Below are 14,902 nucleotides of genomic sequence, written 5' to 3'. Positions count from 1 at the left end.
TAGAGTGCTAGAATGAGAATATTCCTAGAGATACAGCTGTCAACACCATGGTAGCCCTGGTCAAAGGTTGACTGTTTAGGAGGTTCACTTTCCTTCTAATGTCTTTTCTTGAAACTCTTGTAATAAAGTCACTGTAAGTGAAAGACTATATTGTGTTTCTGGAAACAAATGCACATTGACATTGATGAAAACGCTCAATAAACAAAATTTAAAATTTTGTATTAGATAAAACTATAACTCCTTCATATATAACAGCTCTCTCATTGTTGACAGTGTTTTTAGACCTCGATTCATGTTTTCCTTGATCCCTTTTGCTTCCAAAGTTTTTACAAATATTTGATATTTTGCTAGTTTACTAGGCCTTTGTAACTTAGATACAGTAAAAAAAATCTTATTTATGTGGCAAACCTCACCCTTTTTTAATAACATTGGCCCATGTTGATATCTTTATTTTGTTACAGTTTTACATATGGAAAATAGTCATCTTCCCATCATGATGCATGTCTATTGCATAATTTTGATGCATTTTGTAGTTTGAAGGTCTTTCCTCAGTTGATTTTTAAACACTACCAAGTCCTTATCTGCCTCACATGAAACAGTTATATATCCATGCGATTATATTTATACAGAAAGGACATAACATTTTATTTGATGTTCTTAGTGTATATAAATATAACATTTTTCATTTCTGACATGAATTATATCATAGAGTCTTTGGCATTAGTATATTTTTTAAGAATATTTTTGGATTATGTTTCTGACATTTTATAAGAAATGTATATTTAAAATTATAAGTAAGTGCTTTTATTTGTGCAGATCAAATCAACACTACTCTATGATATTATTTTATTTGTGCTGAAATGTTATGATATTTTATTTGTGCATTAATAAATAAAGGTTGCCTGGAGATTGGGGGGCAGCCATTTTAAGCAAACAAGAAGTCAGGTAGCACTCTCCCTTAATCCCTTAGCAGGCAGGATCTCTGTGTATTCAAGGCCACACTAGGGAAGAGAGCCACATATGATGACACATGCCTTTAATCCTAGTACCAACCAGAGACCTGGAGGTCTGTATAGACAGACAGAAAGTGACAGAGCAGTGTAGGAAGAGGAAGTGAGGTAGCTGGACTAAGAGAGCCAATGAGAGTGCAGAAGAGCAAGGCAATAAAGCCATGAGTAGACAGAAAGTAACTCACATTTGGAAGCTGCAAAGTTGGTGAGGTAAGGTTGGCTAGTGGCTTTCCCTATTTCCCTGATCTAAGGCTTTCACCCCTTTATTTGGCTCCATGTTTTTTATTTAATAAGACAATTCAGAAATTTGTCTACATTTGGCATCCAACTGTGGGGCAAGAATTCACAAAAAAGCCACTTGCCTGTGGCTGGAGCATATGGCCAGAATCTCTTTGGCTTTCTTTCTCCTGGTGAGTGGTGGGCCCTCTCTCTCTTTCTCTTTCTGTCTCTGGATTCCCATTTCAGACTGCCACCACACTAGGTAGTTGCTTTGAAATACCCTTGGACTTCTACTGTTCTACATAGTCGACAGACTTGTTTAGTCAATTAAGATATCTTAAAGGGTGAAATTAGTTAAAAGAGAATTTTTTCCCACATTAAAAAAATGGGAAACATTTTTACCATGGAATGAACTTGGTCTCTGATTGATAACACATTAGGAAGTATGAAAATGGAACAATTAAATGAGAGAATAATTAATGTTGATGGAATGTATGTAACATAAATTATGAATATTATTTATTTAATCATCTTTATTTTAGCATTAAAAAGGTTGGTCAATTTAATTGCCTTTTTTTTTTTTTGGTTTTTTGTTTTTCGAGACAGGGTTTCTCTGTGTAGCTTTGCACCTTTCCTGGAACTCACTCTGTAGACCAGGCTGGTCTCAAACTCACAGAGATCCACCTGTGAGTTCTGCCTCCCGAGTGCCGGAATTAAAGGCGAGCACCACCACCTCGGGCTAAGGTTGGTCAATTTAAATGCCAATATAAAAGCTTTAGAAAAACCTGTTAAAATGAATCATAGTGAAATTCAGACTCAGAGAGGAGAATTTAAAGGTGTAACTAACTCAGGATTGACTTTAGAAAAACCTGTTAAAATGACTTATAGAGAAATTCAGACTCAGACAGAAGAATTTAAATATAAACTTAGCTCGGGATTGAATTATACAGTAATAGAGAAACAGCTCGGGACACCAGAAAATAGACTTTAATCTACCTGGTAACCTTACAGGAACTGCCAGATACTCCTGTTCAAGCTAATTGGATCTCAGTGGAAATGTTAGATTTAAGGAGATTTAAGGAAGCTATAGTATCATATGGCATGCATTCTCCATTTGTAAAGCAGATGTTAAACTCTTGGTCACCTTGTAATAAAATTATCACTCAGGACTGGAAAGAATTAGTTGCAGTGGTGCTAGAGGCCAGTCCACATTTACAGTGGAAAACTTGGATTAAAGAGGAACCTAAAACTCTAGAATAGTGACGTGGGACTAGGGGTATAGAAATTTCCCAGGATCAGCTTCTTGGAAAAGGTGAATACACTGATATACAAACACAATATTTATACGATAATCAAACCTTAATTCTATACCACATGGCAGCCATGAATGCATGGGACAGAATTGAGGAAGCAGGAAAGAAAATTGAATCATTTATAAAAGTTATACAGGGCCCCAGAGAATCCTTCATGAATTTCTTACAAAGGCTGTCTTCAGCAGTAAATAGAATGATAGCAAATTCAGAAGCTAGGTAGATAATAATTGAATCTTTGCCTTTTGAGAATGGAAATGCAGCATGCAAAAGAATAATCACACCATTAAAAGTACAAGCAGCACCCTTGGAGTATTGGATCAGGGTCTCAATTAATATTGAGTATCATGACCATGATGATGTGGGGTTAGGAGAAGTTATATAAAAAACTTTGAGGAAAAATAATGCCAGATGTTTTGGTTGTGATAAACAAGGTCATTTGAAAAGGGATTATAAACAAGGCAATTCTAGAAAGAATGTTTATTCAAGGAACAATGGCAACAGAATGCCCCTCCCTTCTGAATTATTCAGAAGGTGTGGTAAAGTTAAACATTGGACAAATGAATGTAGATCAACAAGGGACAGACAAGGTAGTCCCTTACCTCTGCCCTCAGGAAACTCCCAGAGGGGCCTCATGCAGGTCCCCACAGCAAATTCAGTTCAGATCTTTCCTGCCATCATAGAAGAAACCCCTACTCAGAGCAATTAAATAACCAACTGTGTATTAGAATAAGCCAGGCTGCTTGGGGTAATAGAACAGCTGAGGGAGAGAGAATAAATTCATGAGAAACCGCCCTGACGACTTCCCTTCTGGACCAGAGGTGAGTGCCTGGGTCCAGCCAGGACCCCATCCCTGGCCACCAGCCACTCCTGAGAGGCCTGCCCAACTTGGCACCAGGTTCTGGCCACTGGGCAGCTCCCCTTCTAGCCCCACCGGGAGGGATCCCCATTTCCAAGCCCCTGGCAGCCCCTGCAGTCTCCGCGCCCTGCCCCCACGCCCATCTGCCCAAGACCCCACCCACTTCCTGAGACTTAGAGACCGGCCCCCAGCTCCCAGCCTGTCCCAGACTGCCATTCTGGACCAGAGCTTGCCCCTGACTTCCCTTCTGGACCAAAGAGTTGGACAAGAGAACTCCCTTTTGGACAAGAGAGAGAGTCTTCCTGAGTCTGTCAGCTCTTTGTGAAACAAGTCCACTGATAAGACCAAGAAGGAATCACAAGGAGATGGGCAGACGTCAAAGCAGAAGTACATACAGCAAAATGAAGAGCAATACAGCATCACCAGAACCTAGCTCGCCTCCAACATCTAGACCTGAACACCAAAAATTGGAAGAAGCAGAAGAAAGTAGCCTTATGAGTAACTTCATGAAGAAGGTAGAGGCTTGTGTAGAGGAAAAGACAAGAAAATTGGAAGAACGCTGTAAACAACTAGAGGAAAGGGCAAACAAATTAGAAGAAAACAATAAAGCCCTCCAAGAAAACAATAAAGTCCTGGAAGAAAACATTAAAATCCTGGAAGAAAACAATAAAGCACTGAAAGAAAATCATGAAAAAGCAATGAAACAAACAAAGGAAACAGTCCAAGATCTGAAAAGAGAAATTGAAAAAATGAAAAAGACACAAACAGAGGGAATGCTGGAAATAGAAAACCTGAGTAAAAGATCAGGAACTTCGGATGCAAGTATAACCAACAGAATGCAAGAGATGGAAGAGAGGATTTCTGGCATTGAAGATACAGTAGAAGAAATAGTTCCATCAGTCGAAGGAAACACTAAAGCCAACAAAGTCATGAACCAAAATGTCCAAGAAATCTGGGACACCATAAAAAGACCAAACTTACGAATTATAGGGATAGAAGAAGGTGAAGAATTCCAACTCAAAGGCACAGAAAATATATTCAACAAAATTATAGAAGAAAACTTTCCCAACTTAAAGAAGGAAATGCCTATGAAGATACAAGAAGCCTATAGAACACCAAACAGACTAGACCCCCAAAAAAAGTCCCCTCGACACATAATAATTAAACAACTAAATGTACAGAATAAAGAAAGAATATTAAGAGCAGCCAAGGAAAAAGGCCAAGTGACCTATAAAGGTAAACCCATCAGAATAACACCCGATTTCTCAATGGAGACTTTGAAAGCCAGAAGGACCTGGACAGATGTAATGCAGACACTAAGAGACCATGGATGTCAGCCAAGACTAATATACCCAGCAAAACTTTCAATCATCATAGACGGAAGGAACAAGACATTCGAAGACAAAGCCAGATTTAAACAATACCTATCCACAAACCCAGCCCTACAGAAAGCACTAGAAGGAAAATTCCAACCGAGGGAAGTCAGATACACACTTGAAAACACAGGCAATAGATAAAGCCACAACAGTAAACCCCAAAGAAGAGAAGTACACACACACTACCACCAAAAATAACAGAAATGAAGAATCACTGGTCATTAATATCCCTTAATATCAACGGACTTAATTCACCTATAAAAAGACATAGACTTACAGAATGGATACGAAAGCAGGACCCATCCTTCTGCTGCATACAAGAAACACATCTCAAATTCAAAGATAGACACTACCTAAGAATAAAAGGCTGGGAAAAGACTTTTCAATCAAATGGTCTTAAGAAACAAGCAGGGGTAGCCATCCTGATATCCAACAAAATAGATTTCAAACTAAAATCAATCAAAAGAGATCAAGAAGGACATTACATCCTCGTCACAGGAAAGATCGACCAAGATGAAGTTTCAATTCTGAACATATATGCCCCAAACATAAGGGCACCCACATATGTAAAAGAAACATTACTAAAGCTTAAACCACATATAAAACCCCACACATTAATAGTGGGAGATCTCAACACCCCACTTTCACCACTGGACAGATCTCCCAAATCGAAACTTAACAGAGAAATAAAGGACTTAACCGATGTCATGACCCAATTGGACCTAATAGATATCTACAGAACATTCCATCCTAACAAGAAAGAATATACTTTCTTCTCAGCACCCCATGGAACTTTCTCTAAAATCGACCACATACTTGGCCACAAAGCAAATCTCAACAGATACAAAACAATCAGAATAATCTCCTGTGTTCTATCAGATCACCATGGTTTAAAGCTAGATTTCAACAACAACAAAAACTACAGAAAACCTACAACCTCATGGAAACTGAATAATGCTCAACTGAATCACCAATGGGTTAAGGAAGAAATAAAGAAAGAAATTAAAGACTTCCTAGAGATCAATGAAAATGAAGACACCACATACCCAAACTTATGGGACACTATGAAAGCAGTGCTAAGAGGGAAATTCATAGCACTAAATGCCCACATAAAGAAGTTGGAGAAATCGCACACTAGTGAATTAACAGCACATCTGAAAGCTCTAGAACAAGAAGAAGCAAAGTCTCCCAGGAAGAATAGACGCCAGGAAATTATCAAAGTGAGAGGTGAAATTAATAAATTAGAAACTAAGAGAATAATACAAAAAATTAATGAAACAAAGAGTTGGTTCTTTGAGAAAATCAACAAGATAGACAAGCCCTTATCCAAACTAACCAAAAGACAGAGAGAGAGAATCCAAATCAACAAAATCAGAAATGAAAAGGGGGACATAACAACAGACATTGAGGAAATCCAGAGAATTATAAGGTCATATTTCAAAAACCTCTACTCCACAAAACTGGAAAACCTAAAAGAAATGGACATTTTTCTGGATAGATACCACATACCTAAGTTTAATCAAGATCAGATAAACTATTTAAATAGTCCAATAACCCCTAAGGAAATAGAAACAGTCATTAAAGGTCTCCCAACCAAAAAAAGCCCAGGACCAGATGGTTTCAGCGCAGAATTCTACCAGATCTTCAAAGAAGAGTTAATACCAATACTCTCTGAATTGTTCCACATAATAGAAACAGAAGGAACATTACCAAACTCCTTCTATGAGGCTACAATTACCCTGATTCCTAAACCAAACAAGGATGCAACAAAGAAAGAGAACTACAGACCGATCTCCCTCATGAACATTGATGCAAAAATACTCAATAAAATACTGGCAAACAGACTCCAAGAACACATCAGAACAATTATCCACCATGATCAAGTAGGCTTCATCCCAGGGATGCAAGGGTGGTTCAACATACGAAAGTCCATCAATGTAATACACCATATAAACAAACTCAAAGAAAAAAACCACATGATCATCTCACTAGATGCAGAAAAGGCATTTGACAAAATCCAACACCCCTTCATGATAAAAGTCTTGGAGCGATCAGGAATACAGGGAACATACCTAAACATAATAAAGGCAATATATAGCAAACCAACAGCCAACATCAAATTAAATGGAGAGAAAATCAAAGCAATTGCACTAAAATCAGGAACGAGACAAGGCTGTCCACTCTCCCCATACTTATTCAATATAGTACTTGAAGTTCTAGCCAGAGCAATAAGACAACATAAGGAGATTAAGGGGATTCAAATTGGAAAGGAAGAAGTCAAGCTTTCCCTATTTGCAGACGACATGATAGTATACTTGAGTGACCCCAAAGATTCCACCCAGGAATTGATAAAGCTTATAAACACCTTCAGCAACATAGCAGGATACAAAATCAACTCAAAAAAATCAGTAGCCCTCCTATATACAATGGACAAAGAAGCTGAGAAGGCAATTAGAGATACATCACCCTTTACAATAGCCAAAAATGACATAAAATACCTTGGGGTAACACTAACCAAGCAAGTGAAGGACCTATATGACAAGAACTTTAAGTCCCTGAAAAAAGAAATTGAAGAAGATCTCAGAAAATGGAAAGATCTTCCATGCTCATGGATAGGCAGGGTTAACATAGTAAAAATGGCAATCTTACCAAAAGCAATTTACAGATTCAATGCAATCCCCATCAAAATACCAACACAATTCTTCACAGATCTGGAAAGAACAATATTCAACTTCATATGGAAAAACAAAAAACCCAGGATAGCTAAAAGAATCCTGTACAATAAAACAACTTCTGGAGGCATCACAATCCCCGACTTCAAGCTCTACTATAGAGCTACAGTAATAAAAACAGCCTGGTATTGGCATAAAAACCGACATGTGGACCAATGGAATCGAATTGAAGACCCTGACATTAACCCACACACCTATGGACATATAATTTTTGACAAAGAAGCCAAAAGTGTACAATGGAAAAAAGAAAGCATCTTCAACAAATGGTGCTGGCATAACTGGATATCAGCGTGTAGAAGGCTGCAAATAGATCCATATCTGTCACCGTGCACAAAACTTAAGTCCAAGTGGATCAAAGATCTCAACATAAATCCAGCTACTCTGAACCTGCTAGAAGAAAAAGTAGGAAATAGTCTTGAACGCCTTGGCATAGGAGATCACTTCCTAAATATAACACCAGTAGCGCAGACACTGAGACAAACAATCAATCAATGGGACCTCTTGAAACTGAGAAGCTTTTGTAGAGCAAAGGATACGGTCAACAAGGCAAAGCGACAGCTTACAGAATGGGAAAAGATCTTCACCAACCCCACATCTGACAGAGGACTGATATCCAGAATATATAAGGAACTCAAGAAATTAGACATCAAAAGGACCAACAGTCCAATTGAGAAATGGGCTTTAGAACTAAACAGAGAATTCTCAACAGAGGAATTACAAATGGCTGAAAGACATTTAAGGAATTGCTCAACTTCCCTAATCATCAGGGAAATGCAAATCAAGACAACTCTGAGATACCACCTTACGCCTGTCAGAATGGCTAAGATAAAAAATACTGAAGACACCTTATGCTGGAGAGGATGTGGAACTAGGGGAACTCTCCTCCACTGCTGGTGGGAATGCAAGCTTGTACAACCACTTTGGAAATCAATATGGCGCTTTCTTAGAAAATTGGGAATCAATCTCCCCCAAGATCCAGCTATACCACTCCTGGGCATATACCCAAGAAATGCTCAATCATACCACAAGAGCACTTGCTCAGCTATGTTCATATCAGCATTGTTTGTAATAGCCAAAACCTGGAAACAACCTAGATGCCCTTCAACTGAAGAATGGATAAATAAATTGTGGCACATATACACAATGGAATACTACTCAGCAGAGAAAAACAACGACATCACACGGTTTGCAGGCAAATGGATGGATCTAGAAAAAATCATCCTGAGTGAGGTAACCCAGACTCAGAAAGACAAATATGGTATGTACTCACTCATAGGAAGATGCTAGATGTGGAACAAGGATGACTAGACTGCTACTCACATCACCAGTGAGGCTACCTGGAAAACGGGACCCCAAAAAAAGACACGGAGAAATGGACAAGATCTACATGAATAGCCTGGTCATGAGTGGGAACAATGAAGGGCGACAGTCGAGGGAAAGAGTGGGAGATCCTAGCTGGATCAAGAAAAGAGAGGGAGAACAAGGAATAGGAGACCATGGTAAATGAAGACCACATGAGAAGGTGAGAAGGGGAGGAAGCAGAGAGCTAGGGAGGCCCACGAAGATCCACAAAGATACCCCCTCAAAAGACTGCTGGCAATGGTCGCGAGACGGCAGGAACTGACCTACTCTGGTGATGGGATGGCCAGACACCCAAATAGTGGTGCCATAAACCCCATCCAAGGACTGAGGAATCTGAAGGCAGACATCCACGGCTGGTCCCCTGGTGGAGCACTGGGAGTCTAATTAGTGAGTAAGAAGAGGATTTATATGAGCGAGAATTGTTGAAGCCAAGGTTGGATAAAGCACCGGGACAAATAACCAAATGAATGGAAGCACAGGATCTATGAACCAAAGGCTGAGGGGCCCCCAACTGGATCAGGCCACCTGAACGGGTGAGACAGTCATTTGGCTTGATCTGTTTGGGAGGCAGCTGTGCATTGGTGCCAGGTCCTGGGCTCGTTGCATGAGTTGGCTATTTGAATCCTGGGACTTATGCAGGGACACTTGGCTCGGTCTGGGAGGGGGGAATGGACCTGCCTGGACTGAGTCTACCAGGTCAACCCCGGTCCTCCTCGGGGGAGACCTTGATCTGGAGGAGGTGGGAATGGGGGGTGGGCTGGGGGGAGGGGTGGGCGAGAGGGGGAGAACAGGGGATTCTGTGGCTATTATGTTGAACTGAATGGTGTTATAAAATAATAATAATAATAATAATAATAAAAAAACCAAAAAAAAAAAAATTCATGAGAAACCATAAAGTGAATTTTTTGGCAAGCATCTATAAATGAACAAAGACCAAATTTAAAAATACAAATAAATGACGCTCTCTTGGAAGGTTTAGTAGAAAGAGATGCAGATATTACAATAATTGCACCAGAATTTTGGCATCCAAACTGGGGTAAATGTTAAGCTGTTGGAGATTGGAACATTATCTCAAGTGAAACAGAGTGCAAGATGGCTCAAATGTATAGGTCCAGAAAAACAGAGAGGAAAATTAAAACCATATGTGGCTAACATAGCTATGAACTTACTGGGGACTAGACCTGTTACAACAATGGAATACCCAGATTAACATTCCTCCAACCTCAGAAACAAACCATAAACTAACACATGTTTTTGTGAGAAATATTAGGAGGTATTATTATTATTATAAAGAGTGGTCACTGGCCATCCAGATTGTACAAGAACAAGGCACAAAAACTATTGATCTTTCAAAGACACCAACATCTCTACCTTTAAAATGGTTAACAGACAAGCCTGTATGGGTTCAGCAATGGCCTTTAACAACAGAGAAACTTCAGGCTTTACAAGAGCTGGTACAAGAGCAGTTAAATGCTCAGCATATTGAACAATCAACCAGCCCTTGGAATTCTCCTGTATTTGTTATTAAAAAGAAATCTGGTAAATGAAGAATGGTAACAGACCTTAGAGCAATTAACAAAGTAATTAAGCCAATGGGCTGTCTACAATCTGGAATTCCTTTGCCTACTCTGTTACCAAAAGATTGGCCTCTTATTTAATTTAATTTAAAAGACCGTTTCTTTTCAATACCCTTATAAGAAAAAGACAGAGAAAGATTTGCCTTCCTGGTACCTACTTATAATAATTCTCAACCAGTTAAGAGATATCAATGGAGGGTCCTCCCACAGGAAATGTTGAATAGCCCAACCCTGTGCCAATATTTTGTACAACAGCCATTGGAAGTGATATGTAAAAAATTTCCTAAATCCAAAATTTATCATTATATGGATGATATTTTACTAGCTGACTCAAATGCAGATACTTTAGAAAGAACATTTGAAGAAGCAAAGAAAATTTTGTCTTGTTGGAGATTACAAATTGCTGCTGAAAAGATACAAAGCGGAGATTCTATTAAATATTTAGGATATATAAAATAGGTCTACAAATAATTAGACCCTAAAATATGCAAATTAGAAGAGATTGATTATGGACTATAGTGACTTTCAAAGATTATTCGGAGACTGTTGTTGGGGTAAAAAAAATGATGAACTGAGTAATTTGTTCAAAACTTTAGAAGGCGACAAAGACTTAAATAGTCGAAGAGAATTATCAGCTGAAGCTGAAAGAGAATTCACCTTGGTGGAAAAGAAAGTACAGGAAGGACATGTGGATCATTTGGATCCAAAGCTTGGTTGCATTTTGGTTATTTTACCCTCTAAGCATTCTCCTACAGGAATTTTAATGCACAGGGAAGATATTATATTGGAATGGACATTTGTACAAATAAACAGAGTAAAAAAATAAAAACTTATATGGAAAAGGTCTCTGACTTGATTTTAAAAGAAAATTGAGACCGTCAATTAGCAGGAATAGATCCAGCAGAAATTGTAGTACCTTTAACAAAGGATGACATTGGCAAATTTAAGGGTAGAAAGTGAACCTTGGCAAAGAGCTTGCATTAAGAGCTTGCATTAATTTTTTTTGGAGATTAATAGCAAATATCCCCAAAGTGATAGAATTCAACTTATAAAGAGAGCTGATTGGATTCTGCCTCAAATAGTTCAGAAAACCCCCATATCTGGGGCCTGAAAATTTTATACAGATGCAAACAAACAAGGTAAGGCAGGTTACAAGCCAGAAAATTTAAGTGAAGGGGTTCGAAGTCCTTATAATTCAGTTCAAAATCAGAATTGTATGCTATTCTGTTGATGTTAATGGATTTTTCTGAACCTCTCAACATAGTTACTCACTCTCAGTATGCTAAAGGGGTTGTCTTACATATTGAGACAGCAGAATTTATCCCTTATGAGTCAGAATTAGCTTTGTTATTTATACAGTTACAAGATATAATCAGGAATAGGAAGTATCCTTTATACATAACTCACATCAGATCCCATATGTGTCTGCCAGGCCCTTTAACATAAGGCTATGACAAAATTGATAAACTATTGATAGGAAATGTGCTGGAAGCCTCAGAATTTTGTAAAAAACATCATGTCAATAGTAAAGGCTAAAAAAAAGGATTTCTCTGTAACCCAGCAATAAGTTAAGGAAATTGTAAGGATATGTCCTACTTGTTCCTTTTACAATCAGACTCCATTACCAGTAGAACATAACCCAAAGGGTACTCAGAGGAATAAAATCTGGCAGGTAGATGTGTTTCACTTTGCAGAATTTGGAAAATTGAAATATGTACACTATATCATTGATACTTATTCAGGATTTCAACGGGAAACTGCTTTGAATTCTGAAAAACCTGATTCTGTAATCACGCATCTACTGGAAATTATGAGCACCATGGTTATACCTGCACAAATTAAACCTGACAATACCCCAGCATATGTCTCTGGTAAAATGAAACATTTCATTTATTACAATATAAAGCATATTAAAAGTATACAACATAATTCTATAGGCCGAGAAGTTATAGAAAGATCAAATTGAACTCTAAAGGATATGCTATGTAAACAGAAAGGGGTAAGAAATACCCACAGAAATAGACTGCATAATGCTCTATTAACTTTGAATTTTTGCAATGCTAATGAGAAAGAAACAACAGCTGCAGAGAGACATTGAATAATAGAAAAAACTACAGAATTAAATCAGCCTATTTACTTTAATGATGTGCTGACCTCAGAATGAAAACCAGGATGTGTGTTATGTTGATTTTTGCTTTTGTTTCTACAGGAGAAGATAAGCTATGGATACATCAAAATTAATAAAGGTTCGATTTGAACAAGAAAGACCACTTAATTAGAAGATGTGATAGTTTATTAACCAGCATGACCATTCAACTTAAACTAACTTATACCACTAACAAATGCTTTTCATTTAATCAGATATAACTTGTCAAAAGGGAAACTCCCCAAAGTTAGTCTTTGGGAAGGGTTTTTGTTTTTGTCTTTCAGGAGAATGAATGCTAAGGAATCTGAAGAACACTGGACAGATGAGACATTTGAAGAATAAGGACAAATCATCTAGAAAAAAACATCCCAAGAAAAAGTAAATTGGACTATTGGTATATCACATATAAAATTTCATGTCTTCCTAAATGTTTGTTTCTGTTCTTCTCTACAGACACTTAACACAAATGGTCTTTTTGTAGTCCCAGTTCAATTAAAAATTAAAGCTGGAGTTGGAGAATGGCTCTCTCCTTCTCTAAATCGAAGCATGTTGTTAAAAGGAAAATGAAAAATCTCTGTATCACATGAGAAGAGCTATCTGATATGGGACAGAAGAAAACCAAAAAACTAAGGAACTCTTCTATTGCCACTAATCTCAATTTTTGGTTTTATTTTGATTCTTTAAATTTTTCTTAAGGTATGAATTTTATATCAAAATTTATAAGATTAACATATATTTTAAACTTGTTATGATATTAATGGTCATATAGAATATTAAGTAATTCTAGAAAAAAGGGTTCATTTAGCTGCCTATACATGTTTTATGTTGGAGTCTCTATCATTTTTCTGCAGGAAATCATGACCAGACCTAACAGCAAATTTGAAGTCTCTGGAAAGATGATAGGGCCCCACAAAGACAATTCCATGTGGACAGTAATAATATCACTAAGCCAACAAACATCTCCAAAAGATCAGCTTTGGACTACAAACTGCTCAGAACAATTTTGATATGGCTAGTTGAGATGATCCAGCTTTACAGACTATTCTAACTAGGACTTGAGATAAGCCCTGCACTTTTGCATTATGCAAAGACTGGACAACAAATGATATAGCTACCTCTCTCAGGACTTGACTACTGAACCAAAGATTTTCTTTTCAGGATACCCTAAAGATGCGTTTGCCCACAAGCAGCAGGAAGCAATTTTAAGAACACGACATGCACATTCCCAAGAGTTAGGGTGAGTGGTTTTGGTTCCAATTGGTTTTGGGTGTGGGACAGTTGTCATTATTTAGGATGTTTGGTTAAAAGTTGCTATTGTTAATGGTCAGGAAAGAGGCTAAACAAAGGAGATTAGATTTAAGGTTCTTGTTTGGAAAGAAAAAAAGAAAAAAGAGGATATAGATAAGAGGTAGATTATTGAGTCTACTCTAAAAAATAAAGAGATACAGAAATAATAGAATAAAGGGTACATTATTGAATCTACTTGAAAAGAAAAAAGAGAGGATACAGATATGATATATGATAAAAAGGTAGATTATTTAATTAACTTTTAAAAGACAACTTCTAGTTTTAAATACTTTACATTGGATTGGATTTTTAAAAATTGTGCACAAATTATATATATATTGAGATTGATATTGTTAGAAAATGCTGTACGTATATTTCTAATCTTGTTCAGGATATTGTACTTATGCAGTTCATTTAACAATGTAATGCAATTTGCTAAACCTTGAATGTTATTATTACCAACTATTAGGATATAAAAAATGAAAGTTAGTAGTTAGACATTATAATTGAATTCGTTTGTTTTCAAGGTCAAGCAGCGATACATTTTATATAGACAGGTCATCTTCAAACCCTTCAGTGATCTACAGAATATGGCATTTAAAATGTTTAATAACATAACATTTTTTTTTCTTTTTTTTATGCCTATGAGACATGTCAGCTCCTGGCAGCACCAATGTACTTTAGAGAAAATATGGGCATTGAAGAAAATGTATATGGAGTTAACTTTCATTGTGACAAAAGTTAGCCACTGGGCAACAAAGTGCCCTTGTATCGACTGCTGACACTATGCTATCCAAAATGGACAAACAGGACACAAAACAAAGGACTACCAATCCTTGCCAATGCAAGTGGGTTGCAGCATTGGTAACAGATGTCCTCTGAGCCCAGGACAATATGGCACCCTTGCTGAAGTGGCTTTGTAATCCAGAAAAGGTACAGTGCCCCTTTCCTCAAAGGTAGCTGAACAGGCGATAGACTGGTGGCTTCTGGTATGCAGTGGAACAATAGCTGAAACAGTAATTCT

Source organism: Peromyscus maniculatus, chromosome 10 (genome assembly GCF_049852395.1).
Source record: "Peromyscus maniculatus bairdii isolate BWxNUB_F1_BW_parent chromosome 10, HU_Pman_BW_mat_3.1, whole genome shotgun sequence".
Classification (NCBI taxonomy): domain Eukaryota; kingdom Metazoa; phylum Chordata; class Mammalia; order Rodentia; family Cricetidae; genus Peromyscus; species Peromyscus maniculatus.
The sequence above is the reverse complement of the archived record's forward strand: the minus strand, read 5'-3'. Positions refer to the sequence as shown.